At 39.7% G+C, this 21,569-nt stretch overlaps 1 long non-coding RNA gene across 3 annotated transcripts; it reads right to left on the reverse strand.

Annotated features, from left to right (window-relative positions):
- Positions 1 to 466: 466 nt before the first annotated feature.
- On the reverse strand, positions 467 to 21,493 carry LOC103876012. 3 transcript variants are annotated; one of them, XR_004177324.1, is made up of 7 exons: positions 21,099 to 21,493; positions 20,621 to 20,815; positions 16,092 to 16,225; positions 11,865 to 15,692; positions 7,046 to 7,170; positions 4,840 to 4,955; positions 467 to 4,199 (listed from the first exon to the last, which is right to left on the reverse strand). It is a non-coding gene; the product is annotated as an uncharacterized LOC103876012 (long non-coding RNA). The 3 variants fall into 3 exon arrangements; XR_002516204.2 differs by having other exon boundaries at positions 467 to 3,629; positions 3,926 to 4,199; positions 11,865 to 16,225; XR_002516199.2 differs by having other exon boundaries at positions 11,865 to 16,225.
- Between the last annotated feature and the right edge of the window lie 76 nt (positions 21,494 to 21,569).

Below are 21,569 nucleotides of genomic sequence, written 5' to 3' on the forward strand. Positions count from 1 at the left end.
TCATCTTCCAAATGTAATCTCTTCCAAGAGATGCACTCCCAGACAGTACAAGTTTCTGCCTTTGTGCACTCTCCAACCCTCCCTCCATGGCTCCACCATTGCCTACTGCATTGGCTTCCTGTCTTTACACAGCATAGAAGCTGGAATAGTATGTGACCCAGAATCAGGGCATTAGCACTTGAGACATGGGTAAGTTATACAATGTTTTCTGAGCCTTTTTTTTTTTGTTTTTGTTTCTGTTTTTTATTTGTTTTGAGACAGAGTCTCACTCTGTTGCCTAAGCTAGAGCGCAGTGGAGCGACCTTGGCTCACTGCATCCTCTGCCTCCCAGGTTCAAGTGATTTTCCTGCCTCAGCCTCCCAAGTAGCTGGGATTACAGGTGCCTGTCACTATGTCCAGCTAATTTTTGTATGTTTAATAGAGACAGAGTTTCGCCATGTTGGCCAGGTTGTCTCGAACTCCTGACCTCAGGTGATTCGTCTGCCTCAGCCTCCCAAAGTGCTGGGACTACAGGCGTGAGCCAAGAGCCTCACTTTTTCTGTAAAATGGGATTAACAATAAGACACCCATAGAACTATTATACCATGATAATTCAAATAACATATTTAATGAATGATAGGTTGAGAATAAATGTTAATTCCCTTTCTTTCTCTCATATCATCTCACTTGTATCATTCTCTAAGAAAATATCTTAATTTTCTTTGAATTCACAAAACTCTGCACATATCAGGCACTCAACAAATGAATTAATATCTTTAAAGTAGCATTTGAAAGGTTACTACAAAAAAGGAGTTTCTGTGGACATAAATAATTCTTCATTATTGAACCAGAAGGTCATTGATGGGTATTAGACCAACACAATAAAATGGTGTTTTCCAACCTTTTTAAATATACTTGTAATACTTTTTGTCAGGAATATAGCAGGGAAAGAGCATCATTTTGCCTATCTCTACAGATCTGGGCTTCAGTGGCTCAGAAGAAGAGCCAGAAGAGGCACAACCAGGAGATAATCACACATATACACTATACTCTGTTTTGGCACATCAAGACAAGATGATAAGTAAGTCATTTCCTCTGAGAAGTGGGAGAAACTCAATAGACTGTATGGAGTTCCTCCCTCATAATGTGACTTACTTTCAACTATCTCACATGTTGGCATAGTCAACATTCCAACCATCATCTCCACCCTCTTCATTAGGTTCAGTGCCACTTCCAATCCCCGATAAAATATATTCAGGGACAAGATCTGACCTGTGCTGAGTGTAAGCTCTGTGGAGGTCTGAGGCTCATAAATAAAAATACCTACTTGAAGATATACCTAAGCTCATCTGGTTCAGCCTCTCCTGAAACCCAGAAAGAGCAGCAGAGCAAGGACCAGAGCACTGACTCACAGTGCAAAGCTCTGGCTGCTGACTCCATCCCTGGAGGACCCTCCCACACCTGCCCCACAGGCCTGCCACTGACCTGGCCTCCCACGCTACTCTCTCTCAAGGAGTGAAAGGAGGGGAGACCTTTGCCTCAACCACAGATCACCCATTAATTCATTAAACAAATATTTTTGAGCACTTATATTATGTCGGATTCTGTGTAGGTGCTGAGGATAAAGAGTGAAACCATGAACACTGAGATTGAACACATTCTATCCAGGATGACAGATATTGAAAAACAAATACAAGCAAGTGTTACCAGGAACACAAGGTGCCGTCGGAGCATTTCATAGGAAAACCAATACAATTGAGGTTGAAGATGCAAGGATCCAGAGCAAAGGGGTAGGGATAGGTGTTGGAAAAGACAAGGGGCCACTCCTCCCCTGTAACACAGGAAGTCATGAAGGATGGCTGCAGATGTAAGTGGGCTTGAAGACTTAGGAGGAGGAAGCAGAAGTACTTTATGTTTGACAGCAGCTCTTTGATCCATGTGGTAGAGGCAGTACCATCTATCTAGAGGCAGTAGTGAAGGTTTGGAAGGTTCAAGGGTGGAGTAAAGGCATGATATATGTGCATGGTGAACACAGGGAGGTATATGGGGATCATCAAGCCATGTTTTGGACCAGCTAAGGTGGATGATGATGATTTTATGATGGTGTCATCCTGCCAAAATGCCTATTTTTGTTTTTATTTTTATAGCAACTAGGCACAGCAGGGAGAATTCAGCCAGGGATAAGGCTTTGCCAGTCAAATGCAGTGACAAGCCAAATGGGTAACAAAAGAAAGTTTATTATATTGGCAAAAGAGTAGTTGAAACAAGGAACTAAGAAAAGTGAACTGGGTGGGGAGTGGCATGAAAAAAGGAGGGAGCTTATGAGCAGGGAAGAGACTAGATCCTAGTGGATGTACCCCAGCAAATCCAAAAGAAGGGGCTGCTGTGAAATGGGGGCCCGAATTCATGATCCTAGAGAGTTAGAAGATATGGTTTCTAGTTCAGACTCTGCACAACTTTGAGGTCTCCTTTGCCCCCTCTGGCCATATGTTCCTGGCCTATGTAGAGTGGAAGTATCCTAAATCCCCTTGTGTCTGGGACTTCCTATGATGCCACATTGTTGATCAATATTTTAGGCACCTTGGTATCTGAATCAAATACACTGAGCCTTCAGTAGTGGCCCATGTGTGCTTAGATTATTGGTTCCAATCCTATTGACAAAACCTGCAGAAACCCCGATCAGTGCCTGCGTTGAACTAACATCTGTGACTTTAGATGCCCAGTCATGCTTTGGATTCCTCCAGAAACCCTAATTTCAATTCCCAAGCTATGTCATTATACATACCCTTCTAAGTCATGATCTTCTAATCTTTATGGAAACACTGTGAGGGTTTATGAAGGGGAAGGACGCTCTGGGGGATCTGGTAGTGACACAGGGTGACAAAGTGACAGAATGACAGAGCCACTGGAATGTGGGAAGTTGACATCACAACCCCCTGGTTGGGAAACAGTTTTCACATCATCTGTGGCTCATTCCCTCAAGTTGAATGCAGTGTGTGTATAAAAGGCTTCCACTCACAGTGTATCTATCCTCAGTCCCATCGTTTGCCCAAGGTTAAGAGGACAAGGTGAGTGTTTTTACTGATCTGATGGCAGTTTGGGGATGACTAGGACTGCTACACCTCCTTTGGGAAAAGCCGTTCGAGGTTGGAGAGAATGGAAATTGATAATTCCAGGAAGTCGAGGCTCATGGCAATCATCAAGGTGGTTCAGAAGCAGAAAACCTGGAAGGAGTGAAGTTAACCAAAGACTGGGGCAGTGCAGACTTGGGAGTGGTAAGAGGAGCTAGTTTGTAGGACAAGAGACAGCCACACAGGGCTGAAGAGTAGGGCTAAAGATGCAAGAAAGAAAAAAAGGGAGATTATGATGAGAGGTGACATAACCATAGACTTAGGTTAAAAATATGGTTTTTAGAATGCATAAATTAGAGGATAGGATAATAAGTAAGTGAAGATTTGGGGGACTACCTAGTGCCCTCAGCTACTGCCTTTGAAGTTAGGAGTCTAGAGAATCAAGCCAGGCACAAGAGAAGGTGTTACAAGACTCTAACTTACTCACTGCTGAATCTCTCCTATGTCAGGAAAGCAGGGCTGCTCTGCTATTATGATGTGGCTTCTGGAGCCACATATTCAACTATAGAATTTCAGGCTCTGTAGAAAAATGTTGATACAAACAAGGTTTACATTAATTAGACTTTTGAAATGTTTGCATTGTTTTTTAGAGTAACTGGACTTTCTCCAAGATGTCCTATCAGAAACACCAGCAGAAGTGGCAGCTCCCTGCCAAGTGCCTCCCCAAATATCCATCCAAGTGGGCCCCTCAGGCTCCTGCTTCATGTCCACCTCCATGCCCCCCTCCAGCTCCCTCCTACTGTGTTCCCAGTTGCTGTATTTCTGGTTTTGGAGGCCACTGCTCTCTAGTTTCACTACGGTTTCCACGATTCTACCTGCGTCAGCCCCAGCATTCTGACTGCTGTGAGCACGAGTCTTCTAGATGTTCCACTTGCCATGGCTCTGGAGACTGCAGCTGACCTGTGACCTTTGAGGAATCAAAAAACCACAGCCAAGGACAAGGCCTGAGTTGATATCTTCCCTCACTCTTACCCTCCTCCTTCCTTTTCCTCCTGAACTCAGCTGCCTAGCTCCATAAGTGATGGGTTCCCTCTTTTGCTGAGAACATCAGGCCTCTTGGCGTTGGCTCTGTTACTAGATCAAGGAGACCTGCATGCAAAAGAAAAATCTGCTTTTTGAAGCCTGATCAGTGTGCTAAAATAAAGCTTATCTTTCCTGGTGCCCTATATGTTTGTCAATACTCCATCCTCAGCTCTGAAAAACTCACATTAATCTGAATTATTTAAGCAGACTCCCACAAGATGCCAGCCAAGTGGAAATTCCCACCAAGGTAGACTTAGAGTTTGAGCTATTTGAGAAGGCTGTGAAAAGCAGAGATTCAGAAAGGTAGAGTAGAGGGAGTTTCCAAAATGTAAGTGGCCCTGTTCCATGGCTGCTGCGGCAGGTGCCACCATCACAGAGTTTTTTTTCTGATTATCGAGGACATTTTGCTGCCCAGAGTCTTCTTATTTGGGAGAATCTGATGCTCAGGAAGGAGATGGTACAACAGTGCTTGTACCTCTCGGATCTCAGTTTCAGAAGCCATGAGAAATACTCTGCTTGAGCATATTTACTCGACTGAGTCCCTCGCTCCATGTCTTCACACAGAAGCCAGGATGAGGAGGGAATTTGTACGTGGCCCAATCAGCACAATGCCCAGGAGACTTCTGGCCTTGGTGTTGCTATCTACCCTTTTCAGGTTTTTCCCTCGTCTATGCAACAAGCCAAATGGCATAGGTGTAGGGCCTACCCTTAAAGCAATGTCCTTTCTGACCCAACAGCGGGCTTGGGTCACAAGCTACAGCAATGCTTCTGTACATCCTCCAGGGCTATGGCTCTTAGCCACAATCTTGAGACACACGATGCCTATCAGGTCAGTGGGAGACAAAGAAATAGGGTTATGGTCAGTAACCCAAAAACTGCACATATCCACAGCTTACGACAACTAAACCATGGCTATGCTGTCAAAACATCTGGTTTCAGGCAGAGGAGTGTCACACACTTGAAAGCCACTCACTAAGTATGTCCTAGCAGAAGAGAGACTGTTCCTGGCTGTGTCTTGTCCCAAAATCAATTACTAAAGGTCATGGCTGGCCCAGGGCACCCAGGGCACTGGGGGTTCTGAAGACAAGAATGAAGGCAGACTTCACCACTGTCCTTGACATCCCAATGCTCAGTCCAAGGAGGAAGACTTCCAGAACAGTGTTTTCCAGTCTGTGACAAAAGGAACAGGAGGGTTCCAGAGAGGTTCTTCAGGGGTTCTTGAGATTTCTATTTGTGTGTATATGTCTGTTTATGTGTGTTGACAACTTGGAGAACATTCAGAATGCCTGCTCAAAAATGTTAAATAACAGGTGACAATGATAGCACCTGGGAGATCACCCAGCTCTCCATGTTTATCTGGGCTGTTAGTCTAACTAGTTAACTATTAGTTAATCTAAATAGTAGATTGCAGAGTGAAAATTGTGTAACATCTTTGTGTATATTTTTAACTTTTTAATCATAGTTACTGATTTAAGGGGAAATGTTATTTTTATCCATATTATAGCCTCATCTTTAAAATAATTATCTTCCATCACACACTCGTTCCTTCCAAGGGAGAACAAGTGAGTTGTCTGAGAGGTGAAATGGCGAGAGTTCTGCCTTCCTTTGTCTCTACTTTTCTACTGTGCTCACTTTGGTTGCTGGAAGGATGTCTCTCTGTGGGCCAAGTTCTATCCCAATGCAGGCCCCAAGGTTTAGACTTTGAAATAAATATTATGAAGTTCTTTTTGGCAGTGGTACAAGTTACATTTGCCAAAGCTATGATTTATAAACTCTCTGTCTTAAACCATTCTCTTTCTCAATTGTTTAAGAGTTTGGAAAGGAAAGACATATGATTAATTAATCCACCCCACTGTTTATACATCTAGTTATGTAAAATTTTATTCACACGAAATTGTATTACAGCTCATTGCATTAAACACAATAGCAGATAAGTCCAGGTATGTCAATGTTTCATGATAAATTATTCTAACAGCTGGTGAATAAGTCTTATGCCATATATAAAAAATATCATGCTAAAGTAATCTTAGCATCTAGCATAAATTTTCTTACCTGTCTTCATATATTTTATGTTTATAAATGCTTATTTTAGATAAAGGTAAAATAATGACTTCTTATACTAGAAATTTTTCACTGATAAAACAGATAACATTTTAAAAGAATAATTACTATTGTACCCAATAGAATGTGCAGGCTTAAACTGAAATACATTATGCATTACTAGTAGTAAGTGTCTTCAACTAGCAATAACTGTATTGATTATAGTATAGAAAATCAATGTCATGTGCCCTTTATTTGACTCTGTCCTGAAATAACACAGTATAATTAAGTATTTTATCACCAGAGTGTGCCTTTATAATATTTAAGACTAGGTTATATTGCTGATATGTTTTATGCAGTAAAATTTCACGAGGAAGTTTTATACCAATTATTTCTTGACAATTAAAAATATCATTTTGCTATAAAGCATAACATACATTGAGTTGATAAACAGTTAAATGTTAATTTTGAAGTTATAGTCAAAAATCTGGTAATGAAAACACATTTATATTATATCTAAAGTGGGTTTCACATTGTGCATTAGAGAAAAACATATATAGTCATGTGCTACCTAATGACATTTTGGTCAATTATAGGCCACATATATGAGAGTGGTCCCATACGATGATAATGTAGCTGAAAAAGTCCTACCCCCTAGTGACATGGTAATATCGTAGTGCAAGGCATTACTCATGTGTTTGTGGTGATGCTGGTGAAAAAAAAGCTATCTGGCTGTCAGTTGCATAAAGGTATAGCACATATAATTATGCATAGCACATAATTCTTGATAATGATAATAAATGACTCTGTTGCTGTTTTTTATGTATTCACTGGATTTTTATCATTATTTTAGAGTATACTCCCCTACTTACATAAAAAAGCTAACTGTAAGACAGCCTTAGGCAGGTTCTTCAGGAGGTATCCGAAGAAGGAAAGCATTGTTGTCACAGATGACAGCTCCATGCATGTTATTGTCCGTGAAGACCTTCTATTGTCCCTGAAGACAAGATGTGGAAGTGAAATACAGTGATACTGATGATCCTGACCTGTGTAGGACTAGGCTGATGTGTGTGCTTGGGTCTTAGTAGTTAACAAAGAAGTTTAAATTTTTAACTGGGAAGAAAACCTTATAGAATAAAGATATAAGAAAGACAATATTTTTGTATAGTTGTACAATATGTGTTTTAACTCCTATTACAAAAGAGTCAAAAAGTTTAAAAAATAAAAAGTTTATAAAGTTAAAAAGTTATGGTAAATGAAGACTAATTGATCATTGAAGAAATAGAATTTTTGTAAATTTAGCATCCCCTAACTGTATAGTGTTTTTAAAGTCTACAGTATTGTAATGTCCTCGGCTGTCACATTCACCCACTACTCACTCACTAACTCAAATAGAGCAACCTCTAGTCCTGCAAGCTCCATTCATGGTAAGTGCCCTATACAAGTGTACCATTTGTACCTTTCATGCTGTATTTTCCTGTAAATATATTGGTGTATATATAAACTATATATGTACTGTGTATATGTAATTTTAAATACACTATATGTATTCACTATATATATAATTATATATACCATATATATACTATATATACTGTAGATATATTTTTACTGTACCTTTTGTATGCTTAGATACAAAAATATTTACCATTGTGTTACTACTGCCTACATTCAGTATTCAGTATAGTAACATGCTGTACAGGCTTATAGCCTATGAACAATAAGCCAGACCATACAGCCTAGGTGTGTAGTAGACTAGACCATCTAGGTTTGTGGAACTATGCTCTATGATGTTCACGCAAGAAATCACCTAAAGATACATTTCTCAAAATGTATCCCTATCCTTAAGTAACACATGACTCTACTACTAGAAAAAAAGCCTGTTAAAAATGACATGGTATTGATACTGTAAAAAGGATGTTAGACGACCAGCTGATTTAGAAGTACAGTTAGGAGCATTTTCTGATAAAGAACTTCAGAAAGACTGCAGCATGATAACAACCTCACTTCATGAATTATTCTAAGGTTGAGATCATGAGATATTTATAATAAAACTGAACAGGAGTATGCCTGTTGAGAATATTTCCATTTTGCTTATTTTGGTACAATATGTGCAAGCAAGTCAGTGGAAAGATGACTGACACCTGAGCAATGGAAGAAAACTTTAAATATTGAGATCAGCTTTTTAGCATATTATTGAATGAATCAGCACAATGGAATGTTTATACTGACATTGCAAAAAGCAAAGACAAGAAAAATTGTAGAAATTATGTTTTATATAGACATTATTGCTAATATGTGCTTAAGTAATTGTGTGTTGCATGAAAAATAAATGAATTTAAGAAGCTGCAAATATAGTGCAAAATGATGTCTAACAAAACTATTCATAAAAATTGGCTTTAAATTTCCAGATTTTCAGTGTTATTTGTATGAAATGAGAAGACATGGGATAAGTCCTGGTCACTAGAAATAAGGGACAACCTCCTGGCAAAGATATTTCAAATGAGATAAGAAATAACCATTTTTTTTTTGTTGATAAACATCATTATGTTGATAAATACCGCATAAACCTATTGTAGTTACAACAGCTGGAAATGTTTGCTGATTTGTTTAATAAACTGAAAAAGCTTGTCATGTGCAGTATTGCAAGGTCAATATATTTAAAGCAGCAGATAAAGTGTAAACAATCAAATGAAAACTGACTCAACACAGAAAATAAATTCAGCTTTTTGAAACACTTAATCACTATTAATTCTTTAAACAATTGTTTATCAAGCGCTTTTTATGTGCTAGGCATTGATCGGAGAGCAGAGGATATGGCTATAAACAAAAACAGTTCCTACTCTCATGCAGTTTACAGTTTCATGGAGGCAGCAGATAATAACTACACAATGGCTAAATATGTAATGTATTACCTGGTACTAAACAGTATGGAAAAGAAATAAATGAAGTCTGGGGGAACAGACAGTGTGGGTGCAGGCCTGCTATTTTATACAGGGTGGTTAGGGAAGGCTTGTGTGATAAAGCAATCTTTTGTAGGAAGTAAACAAGCAAATCACCGCCGGGGCGCGGTGGCTCACGCCTGTAATCCCAGCACTTTGGGAGGCCGAGGCGGGCGGATCACGAACTCAGGAGATCGAGACCATCCTGGCTAACACAGTGAAACCCCGTCTCTACTAAAAATACAAAAAATTAGCCGGGCTTGGTGGCGGGCGCCTGTAGTCCCAGCTACTCGGGAGGCTGAGGCAGGAGAATGGCGTGAACCCGGGAGGCGGAATTTGCGGTGAGCCGAGATCGTGCCACTGCACTCCAGCCTGGGCGACAGAGCGAGACTCCGTCTCAAAAAAAAAAAAAAAAAAAAAAAAGGCAAATCACATGGATATTTGGAGAAAGAGCACTGTTAGGCAGAGAGCACCAGGAGCACAAAACTCAGTCAGGATTTTGGCAAGCTGCTTCGGAGGCACAGCAAAATGGTCAGTGTGCCTGGAAGGAGGAAGTGACTGCCTGGATTACAAGGATAACTTGGATTCAATCTATGAGGATCTTATGGGATTTGAATTTTTACTATGGATGACATGGGTATGCATTGGAGGGTTTGGAGCAGAGGTATGCCACTACTTAAGCTATGGGTTTTTCACTTTTATTACTTTTAATTGACACATAATAATTGTACCTATGTATGAGGTGCAGTGTAATAATTTAATACATGTACACAATGTGTAATGATCAAATCCGGGTAATTAGCATATCCATCACCTCAAACATGTATCATTTCCTTGTGTTGGGAACATTCAAAGTCCTCTTCTAGCTATTGAAAATATACAGGAAATTATGAATTATAGTCACCCTATAGTGCTAGGACACGGGAATTTATTCCTCTTATCGAGGCCTGCTTTGCATCTGTTAACCTCCCTTTGGCTACCTCCCCTTCTGCTTTGTTGAGGAAAGACTAGAAGTTAAGTGCAGACCAGGGTAACCACATAGGAGGCCACCACAATAGTCAAGGCAAGAGCTAATGGTGGCTGGGACCAGGGAATTAGTGGTGGAAGAAATTTTCAGATTCTAGATACATTTTGAAGACAGGATATATGTGTCTATAAGAAAAAAAGGACTCAAGGATTGCTTTCATCTGGGCAATGGGAAGGATACAGTTGCATTTTAAGAGATGAAGATTTTAGGAGTAATGAGTGTTTTTTGAGGCAAGAGGGAAGTTTTGTTTTACATGTGAAATACCTATTTCCTACCCAAGTAGGAACTTTGAGAGACAAACTTGGATACTTAAGTCTGGAGAGAGAAGTTTGAGAATTATCAGCATATGTTTGAGACAGGATGATATCACCTAGAGAGGAAAGACAGATAGAGAAGAGAGGGCATACAATGACTGAGCCCTGGGTCACTCCAATATCTGGAAATCAAAGATATGAGAAGTAACCATCAAAGAAAGTTGAGGGATAGTGATTAGTGAGGAAGGAGGCCATCTGTCTTGCATCTTCACTTGACTGCTCTGCCCCTATTCTGGCGTGGATAGATGGCCTCCTTCCTCACTGATCACTACATGATTATGCCAGTCATGTGCTGCTGGTGGTGTCAATCACATCCATTATATCTGGCAACAAGCAGATCATCAGTCACCTTGAAAAGAGCATTTTGGGCAAACTGGTGTGACAAAAGCTTGGCTGACGAGGTTTAAAGCAGGATTGGAGACAAGGAGTACCAATAATTTAAAAAAAAAAACTTTTGAGGAATGTCATGCTTTAAAAATATAGATAATTGAGTGTTGACTTGAAGTGACTTTAAAAATATAGATAATTGAGTGCTGACTTCTCTCTCTAGGGAGAGAGAAGAGAGAGAGACAGAGACCGATTTTTTTTTAAGATGAGCATTATACATATTTTTTAGATGGAAAATATAATGTTTTATGTGCTGATGAAACAATCCAGTATAGAGAGAAAAAACAATTATGAGGGATGAAGAAGGGAGAATTGCTGGAATGACACGCTTGGATAGATGGGAGGGATGGAATCCAGGTCACCAATGGAGGGTTGTCCCCAGATAGGAGCACGTGTGGGTCACACATGTTAGTAAGAGAAACCACAGTAGAAAGGTAGATGAGTAGACAAGACTATATGGATGTTCTCTTATAATTACTTCTATTTTCTCAGTAACATAATGAGTATGCTCATCATGAAAGGGACAAAAGAGACAGAAATGTTGGAAATTCGAGGAGAGAGACAGAAGGGCAAGAGACACATGGATTATGCAAGTGCATGATCTTAATGATAGTTCGTGGAGCTTATATGGGTAAGAAGAGAAATGAAGACATGAAGAAGATATTGGCCAGAGAAAACATTACGATATCAGTGAATTGTAGTTCCCAGCATATTGAAAAACTTCTCAGAGTGGGATACCAGGGAAAGTAAGTTGGAAATACAGGAGGTTAGGTTTGGGAAAAGGATTATTTGAAACTCATTTTACAGAAGGGTTGTAGTTGTTAATAATGACTGGTCTAGGCTGGTATGACATGGGAGTACATGAACGTTAGGATGAAAGACAAACCAGTTAGAGGTGCACAGTTCAAAGAATTATGAAGTAAATTATTAAAGGAATCATTTTTGTGGATATTAAAATCACCAAAGACCATGACAGAAAGTCTTGGATAGAGCAATAGTGAGCAGAGCGTCAGATACTTACCTGGGGATTTGCAATGAAGAGGAGCAGTGGTTGGTGTAACGAATGCCTAGCCCATTCCTTGGCCCAGTGAGTACAAAGGCCTGGGTAAGAAGAAAATAGACCGTGAGAGGACTATGCAGAATCCAGTTTTCACTTACAGCAAGAAGGTGGAGGTGGCTTTGTGAGAAGAGTTGGTTGATACAGTGCATTTTTTCGATGTACAGCCTTGAGTCTTGAGAGCCTGTGGAGGGTTTGAGGTGCTGGCGAAGGATGGAAGATGGAGTCCCACCGGGGACTGTGCAGACCTCTGGGGAAAGGAGGAATGCTGGTGATGGCAGGCAATTTGGGAGTCCTGAGCTTCTGCTGTGACTGAGACAAACAGGCAGAAGGTATGACCAGATAGTGCTGAGTGTCATCAAGGCAGAATGAGGGAGCAGGCTGTGAGTGCTGAGGAGGATCCAGGAGGGTGAGCAGAGTCCTGTCCACTCCCACCCCCACTCCCATTCCTCACCACCTCCATTCCTACTGGCTGTGGCTGGATTGCTTTTAAAAGGTTGCAGTCAAGGGCTGAGGAATCTTAAAATGTTAAGAATAGCATCAAGGATTGCCTCACATTATAGATGTGCAAGTAATACATTACATAGCCTTATATAATGTCATATGTCTCATCAAGTCATAGCATATCAAATATTTCTCTATTCAACACTTATATTATCTGTCATAGTTGTTTTTTTAAAATTCTTTTGTCATTAAACACTTTTCAGTCAAGGAATGTGAACAGTTCTTAGACATTTCTGCTGATTGCCTCCAAATCCTTTATAACCATTTTTTTCAAATATTGAGGTTAATCTAATAGAAAAATATGCTGAAATTGTAAAGTAAGCTGTTGAAAACCAAAATAAAGCAAGAAACAAATCCTGACAACTGTCTAATAGCGGTTGCTATGACTGGTGCTCCCCGGGTTGTGGAGTGCACAATCCGGACAGCTCCAAGCAGAGGCCCCAAGGACCATTTGCAAAGTAACTATTATTTTACCAGTACTGCCTAACCAGAAAGAAAAAATACAGAAAAACAGTAGATGCAGAGACTAATTAATAGTACTGCAACTATCATCTATATTTCATGAATTGAGTTTTGTATGTTCATCAAAATAACCCAATTTTTCTTAATTAACTAACTGATATAAATTTTAACGTAAAAGATAAATTTAAATAAATAAATGAGCTCTTGTCTGTTTTATGTATAGTGGTTTCAATGTAAGTTTCTATTAGACAAATGGTTGCAGTTGTTAAAGTATATGAAGGCTCGCAGAGACTATTAGAGATTCCATGCTTTGTTAATAGGTGTTCAGTGAAAATAATAATTGCAAGTGATAATTATCTTCACAAATGTTGTAAACTATATAAGTATCATTGTGATAAAGATAACACATACTAATTTTATTCTTAGCATATAATCTGCATTTAAGAAAATAATATGCTTAATCAGAGAAGGCCAGAAAGTCACTGACAAATTATCTCACCTGGGAGCCCATCACCTTTAACTTGGGCATGAATTCGCATGCAGAGTTTCTGGTTCATCCTTGCCTTGATGTATATTGTCTAATGGATGGGAAAAACCCATCAATGCAATTTATCTTATTTTTCAATATCAGCATATACTTGAGATGCTATTCAACATTAGTAAATGTGATTAACTTTACTACACAAATGTATTCTGCTTTGGTGTGTTACTAAGAAAATGAATTTGTGAGACCTTTGCATTTTTTTCTCAACCATAATACAAAGGGGCCCTTATCTGTATTTCTCAAACAAAGTTAAAAGTATTATTTCATTATTAAATTTAAAATATGACATATATTGTGTTCAATTAATTTTGGGAAATGTGGTTCTAGAGCAATGTTATTCAAGCCTCTATTAGTAAGCAATGTGTGTACTTTCATTTATTAATGAATTATCTACACATATTACTACATAAATTTTAAGTACAATGTAACAGAAAACAAAAAATAAAAATTTTAAAACTTGGGACAATAATTATAAATACTACTTTGAGTCATGGTGGACAACTTCCCGTGTCATGTATAGTCTTCTTTGGGGACCAAAGTTGGCTTAAATGAAAACAGAGCAGAATTACCAGAGCTAAACCCTCTGCAGGGCTTGGGGGCCAGCAATCTGGTTTGTATAGTATCAGGTGCTGTTATACGCCAGACCACAAGAGGGCAATAGCGGGAAGACCACAGGATCCACGGGGAGATGAGGCCCTCCAATCTACAAACCAGCAGCGTGGCTTGGAACACCTCTCCGAGCCTCATCTTAGACATTTGAAAATGGAAACATCATCAGCAAAGTCAAGAGACACTAAGTTGATCTATTTTGAAGGTTAAATAAGGTAATATATTTGAATTTTTTCCTAAATTGTACTGTATAAAATGTTTATTTTCAATAAATTAGAAGACCGATGGATCTCTTGCCTACTAATCTTACTGCCTACCGATTTCTTGGATTTTGTTTCGTGTGTCTATGCTCCCATTTCTTGCTACTTTTTGTTCTCTCTGGCATTTTCTTGACCCTTTTTCTTTCCTCCCTTTCTCTCTGTCCTGAGTTGGCCCTATGTAACTGCTCGCCAACTCTGTACCAGGTCTTCAAGGAGCTTAATATGTTCTATTTCATTTAATCCTCACAACGACTGCATAGGAAAGTACTGTGTCCCTCCTCTTTTTATAGGCCAAGAATCTGAAGTTAAGAAATGTGTTCAAAGTCGCAGAGCTGGTAAATTAAAGAACTAAACTTTGAGTCTAAGCTATTCCACTGTAGCAGCAAGTCCAATCAGGAGACAAAAACGATGGAGTAAGTTAGACAGACGGAATTTAAGATAAGAGTTAGTAACAGTAATAAAAGAAAGACTAAACTATAAGATATAAGAAAAAGGCTCAAGGAGGGTATCCAAAGAAGGACAAAAGTAGAAGGGGTTCATACCTATTGGGAAAGGTGTGCTTCAGCCACCAGTCAGCAGAGAAGTGCTCTGCTTTAGCTAGATGGGGTGGGTCTGGAGTTAAACCCTCCAATAAGGGGCAAGCAATAGGTCACCTTCCCAATGCAGGGCAAGGCTGACATCGGGAACCATGTGGCTTGGATATGCAGTGGGAGTTCAGGCTTACCTTCAGAGCACATGGGCAGCAAGGAAGCTTGCAAAGAGGGCCACAGCTCTGTGTGGACTGCCCCTGCCTCACCTCCATACAGCTGACCATGGGTAGCTCAGGCCGTGGAGGGGCTTTGGTTTCAGGCTGAGAAGGCTGTGAAAAGGTCATTCTCAAGCCAAGGCTGAAAGGAGGCAGAGGGATCTCGTTCTCCGCCTTTGTGGCAGGCGCCACCGGACGGCCACACACTGCCCCCACCTGCCCCTTCCAACTGCAGTGTCCCTCCAGCGCCCCCTATGGAGAAAGTTTAGCATTGTTCTCACTTTAATGGAGAAAGGATTCAAGAGATTACATTGTTTATCCCAGAGCAGAAATCCAAGGGTGTGTTTGGAGCTGAGAGATAATAAATTGGTAACTGGCACGCTGATTATCTCTCTCTCTCTCTCTCACACACACACACACACACACACACACACTCACTCTCACATACACAGTACCATGGAGACTTTTGGAATTCATATGTAAGATAAATCAACTAAAGAGGAGCCATTGCTCAGGACCTTTGCGGATGGCTCTATTTTCCACCAGGAGGCAGCAAAGCCAAGCCTTCACCCAGACTTTGCAGCAGCGATGTGCAGTCAGGAATTACCTGAAAATTCTTATACTCATCGCCTTGCTGGGTATTCTTATACTGATCACCTTGATCAGGCCTGAGGAGAAAAAAGAGAGGACCACAGTTACCTCCAATAACAGTTCTTTCTAATTGAAGTTGGGATCCAAGATGTAGAGTGCAGTTAGGAAAAGGCAGTGATATTTCAACCTCCTGAAAGCGGAAGCATGACAGAGAGGACCTACTCCCAGATCCCAAAGGAGGACAGTTGAGGGCTTAGTTGAAGCCTGCAGCTTTAATTTTGGTTCCAGTTCACCTGGTGGGACACAGGAGATACTGCTGGTCACCTAGCTACCCTGTTTCAGGTTTTTTACAGACCACAAGAAGCTAATGCAAATTCAGAAATTATTTACAGATTGTTCAGAATATTGAGGACCCGAGATGGCTCTGTACTTGTTCTCATCTTGGTGGCGACTGGCCCCAGAGGTAAAGAACTTACTAGATGGGCCCAGGTGTGGCTCGAGAATAGATGCACGACTTAGGGACAGCAATCAGAGCAGGCAAGGAGAGCAGCCAGGAGACTTGCCTGAAAGCAAGCATCTTTGTTTTTCCTTAGATTATTCAGTGACAGTTCTGTAAAATAGCAAAGTTTGCTAGTCAGGTCAGTCTTCATACAATATTGAGAATGTGGCAATTGCCCACATTGAACACAAAGGTGCCTCGGCAGAGACACAATCTCTGATTTTAAATCCTTACCCTGAAGTGTCGGCTCCTGGGAAAACAAGTGTTCCTCAGGCCTAAGGCCCATGGAAAGGGACCGCGACAGATGTGGGAAGCAAGGCAGCACTTCTGGAAGCATCGGAGATGAATCCTATTCACTTCAGTGGGCAAAAGCCAAGCAGACGCAGGGACAACCAGACCATAAATGGAAGGAGGGTCTGAGTCTGACAAAGAGACAGCGTGCACCCCTTTGTAGAAGTTCACTAAAACCTGACCAAGAGAAAGCTCAACTTCAGAGCCTTTCTGCTTTCATTGCCAGAGATAGCTCTAACTCTGCCAGTCTTGCCCTTGCTAATTCAGTTCCTAGAACTCTGTGGTGGAGAAGTTGTGCAGAGGGTTGTCATTCTATTTCCTGGTTTGGGTGGGTGTCACACAGATGTTTTACTTTGTTTAAATGCATTGGTTGAAATGCATTGGGCTGTATTCTCAATGCATGCATGTTACAGTTCAACAAAACCACATTAAAATAATACACACGAATGAATAAATATAAAAATATCCAGGACAATTCTTAAAAATAAAATTAATGTGTAGGAGCTAGTTCTACTAGATTTACAATATATTCTAAAGCTATTATAGTTAAACAGTTTGTTCTGAACCATGAATATACAGACAGATCAATAAAGCATGATAAGTTCAGAGCTGGGAAAAAATATACAGAAGAAGCTAATATATGATAAGCACACCCTCAAATCTGTGAAAAATCATCAATTAATCAATAAATAATGTTGCTACAACTGGGAAGCCATTAATTTAAAAAAAGAGTTCTTAAAGGGTTAAAACATTAAAAGTTAACTCTTAAGAAAATCTGGGAGTATTCCTCTACACTTTCAAAATGGGGATCAGTTTTATAATACAACAAACAAGAACTATAAAATAAAAAATTTTTAAATGTGTTTACATAATTAACATTTTCTACATGATTGAAATATAATAAAGTCAAAGGTCAAAAAAACACAGCGGAAGAAATTTAGTTTCTCATAGCACAAAAATAACTTAATTTCTCCAATATCGTATAAGTGCTACAAATCAGTAATAAAGTCATCAAGAATACGGTTAAGTATTAGGTAAGTTATAACATCAGGCAGTTCCCAGAAAATGGATGTTGTGGTTTACTAAATGTAATAAAATATAGTTCAGCTTAGTTACTAAGAGAAATTCAAAACTACTTTGCGATCCCGTTTTTAACCTACCAGATGGGCCAAGAACAATTAATTTAAAAATACATCATTTTGATGAATTTATGGGGGAAAATTGCAGTCTTATACATTGTAGGGAGTGAAATAAATCAGTGAAACTCATATGGAAGAAACTGGAAATACTGATCAAATTACAAAAGTAGCCTCTGAGTCAGCAATTGCACTTAAATAAATATATTCTATCTCCTCCTGAGGAATGATGTATAAATAATGTGTTCACTGCAGCATTGTTTGCAAGGGCCAAAATTGGAAACTTCTGTATATACATAGGTTATTATCCAGACTGGGAAACAAAGGGAGAAACTCTTAATGTACTGAAATGGAATGATCTCCAACAAATGCTATTGTGAAAAAAGCAATGAGCAAAACAATGTGGAGTTACTCTTATTTCGTTAAAAGAAGAAAAAATATACATGTTTGTTTGGGGTTTTTGTGCATAAAATATCCCTGAAAGGATATTTCAGAAATTGATCTGTGTTAACTGAAATATCTGAGTCGCACGTGGGGGATTTCACTGTGTATCCTTTGTAACTTCTGATTTTAGGCCCAAGTAAATGTGTAATAATGATCAGTATTAATAATATTAAAGGAGAAGGGCCAGGCACCGTGGTGCATGCCTGTAATCCCAGCACTTTGGAAGGCCTAGGCAGGAGGATCTCCTGAGCTCAGAAGTTCAAGACCAGCCTGGGTAACGTGACAAAACCCCGTCTCTACAAAAGATACAAAAATTAGCCAGGTGTAGTGGCACGCGCCTATAGTCCCAGCTACTTGGGAGACTGAAGTGGAAGGATCACTTGAGCCCAGGAGGTCGAGGCTGCAGTGAGGCAAGATCACACCACTACACTACAGCCTAGGCAACAGGATAAGACCCTGTCTCAAAAAAAAAAAAAAAAAGTAAAAAAAAAAAAATCACATTAAAGGAGACCTACAGGAAGCAGAGCCTCAAATGCTAGAACCCAGGAAGACAGCACCATAAAGACTCACTCCATTACTGGAGCTAATTACATCATTACATCAGCAAATTCCTGCAAACCGGGCTCGACTTTTCTCACCATCAATTAACATAGCCCATGCAGCAAAGAAAGATGGTCATAGTCTTCCCCACTTTTGATAACAGAGGCAGAAAAACCTAAGGAGGTAGGAGTGGGGCTGCCACAGGACACATTCTGCTAGTTTGAATGATGCATTGAAAACAGCCTTAGGAAATGGGTTCCCCAATTTGGACAAACAGTTAGAAGTTATTGGCAGACAAACTGATTAGAAAAAAAAGACCAACAATCACCATTCATGCATTCAACTAATATTTTTTGAGTATTTACTATGTGTTAAGAACTGTTCTGTCTGAGAGCCTGAGATATATCAGTAAGCAGCATTTGCCTTTTTGGCAATGACATTCTAATGAGAGAAGACAATACATAAAACTACAATAAATAAAAATTAGCTTATTTTAGTGCTATGAGATACTGGTCTTTATATTATATGTCTATTATATTATATTTGAAAAGTACCACCAGAGGAACACAAAACAGGACTGTGTAAAGATATCCATGTGAGAATATTAAATAAGCAGTTGGATACGAAAGTCTGAAGTTCTGGAGAGATGTCTGAGCTGTTATTAACAAAGTAGACATCATCATCACTGACATATAGATGACCTTTATGGTCAGGAGACTGAATGCTCCAACCAAGAAAATAAGTGTTGGTGGAGAAGGAAAGAGAGCCGAGGACTCCAGCAGGAAGTAGTCAGGCAGAAGAACAGGAACACACAGAGTTCCAAGTTAATGTACTAGTTAAATTATTCTTCCATGCGTTTATTGACTAAATGTGGATTTAGTACCTACGATGTTCCATACAGTGTGTTGGAACTAGAACTTAAATGGTGAGCAGAAAGTATACCTATCCTCACCTCCTAGATAGCCTTCATTAGCTTAATTTTAATTAACTAACACGCGTCATGGTTAAAATTCAAATAGTTTATGTGTATGTGATCCTTCTAGGAAAATGTGTATGTGATTCTTCTAGGAAAATGTGTATGTGATTCTTCTAGGAAAATATTATGTATACTAACATATACTAACATATATGTTTATCTTATATATATATAAGATATATATATCTTTATATATACATTATTTTTTATAAGACAAGGGATATACTAACATTGTTTACTGGATTGCTTTCTTTGATTACATGGTTGGGAGAATTTTTCATAGCATCATCTACAAGCGGACTCTATGCTTTTATAAGCTATATACTATCCTATTACATGATTATAAAATGAAATCTCATTAACGGAATATGAAAATACTGGTTTCTCAACATATTCATTAACGATTAATGTGATCAAAATTTCATGTTTGTTACTGGACTGTCATGGAAAAGCCAGTGTCTCATTGATCTTCTGGTTTGCATTCCTTTAGTTATGAATAAGCATTTCTTAATAGGTTTGTTGGCCATTTCCACCTCTCTGTCTCTCTCACTCTACCCCTCTCTCCCTCTCTGTACTCTTCCTAGAAATAACTTAATTCTTATAGATTAAGGCTTTGGTCCCAACTACAGTGTTAGACACTTGGGGAGATGTGAATGAGAGCAGACATTTTACTGAGAATAAATTTTGGAAATAACTATAAGCATGAAGACCTGAAGAAGGCAAGTGAAAGAGAAGTACTTGAATAGTATATTATAGAATGAAAAGCACAATTCAATTCATATACTTCCCAGGAGTGCTACCCTTTGGCCGAGGTAGTTCTGTCCTGGACTTCACACTTTAAAGAGTCCTTCTCTGGTTCTCTTCCAGCCATGACCCTGGCCATAGGATAATTTGATATTTCAGTGTATAGGCCCAGAGCTGCTGTCTCCCTCATACCCACTATCCAGGATCCCATAAATCTCTGTCAAATGGCCCTGAGATCATCTCTATGTGTCCATCCTCCTGAAGACTCAAACAGCCAACACTGTGCTCACTTCTAGGTCTCAATAACCAAGAGAGGGGCAGTTTGAGAGATCCGTGTGTGAAAAGAACATGGATGGTATGGGCTAGGATACTTACACTCATGCACACCCAAGGTCCCTCATGGCACAGGATGAAGCCAGGGAGTAGGAAGAGAACAAGGGGTGAACCACAAGGGTCAGAAGCCTCTGTTTAGGCTCTTGCCTGGTGTCCTACAAGTGTTTACGGCAGGCATGCTTCCCAGGAGAAGAGAATTTCCTAGTCACTGTCCTTAAATGTTCTTAAATGTCCATGCTAGAGGAAGAAAGGGAAAGAACAAACATAATGAAATGCTTCTCTCTTCTCACCATGTTAGTCAATTCACTATTGAATTGATTCAGTTTTGGAATCTTTTATGTGCCAATTGCTCAGCCAGACACTGGGAATATCAAAGTGAATAAAATAGGGTCCTTGCCCCTAAGGCATCCCAGTTTCTCCCCTGTTTAAAACCTTTCGGTGCTTCCCATTATCCTCAGGATAAAGTCCAAACTATTTTCTTTATGGCATAAAGTGTCCTCACCAACACAACCTTACCTACCTAGGTAGGTGAGTCTCCCCCTTCTCCTTACTCCCCACTCTGCTCCAGCCGCACTGAGCTTTTCCACCAAATAGCTTATACTTTCACATTTCTGAATCTGAAAATGTCTCCCAGACACCCCCTTCCTATGTCCAATTTCCAAGTCTCAGCTTAAATATCACTGCCTCCAGGAAGCATATCTGACCCCCAAACCTGACCCCTGTGCTTATCCTACCATCATTATTATTACATGGTATTATTGGCTATTGACTTGCCTCCATATTGAATTAGTTCTTTGAGAATGGAAACTACATTCCATTGAGCTACACTTCACTTTTTAGGACAGAGCCTGGTAGATAGGAGACACTCAATACAGATTTGTGTTTTAGGTCATTGCATGCTTATGGGTTAGCTAGGGAACTTCGTATCTTTCAGGAAGGAAACCGAGAAGAGTCAGACTCTCCAGCAGGCAGAGGGCGCTAGTGAGTGAGC

Source organism: Papio anubis, chromosome 1 (genome assembly GCF_008728515.1).
Source record: "Papio anubis isolate 15944 chromosome 1, Panubis1.0, whole genome shotgun sequence".
Classification (NCBI taxonomy): Eukaryota; Metazoa; Chordata; class Mammalia; order Primates; family Cercopithecidae; genus Papio; species Papio anubis.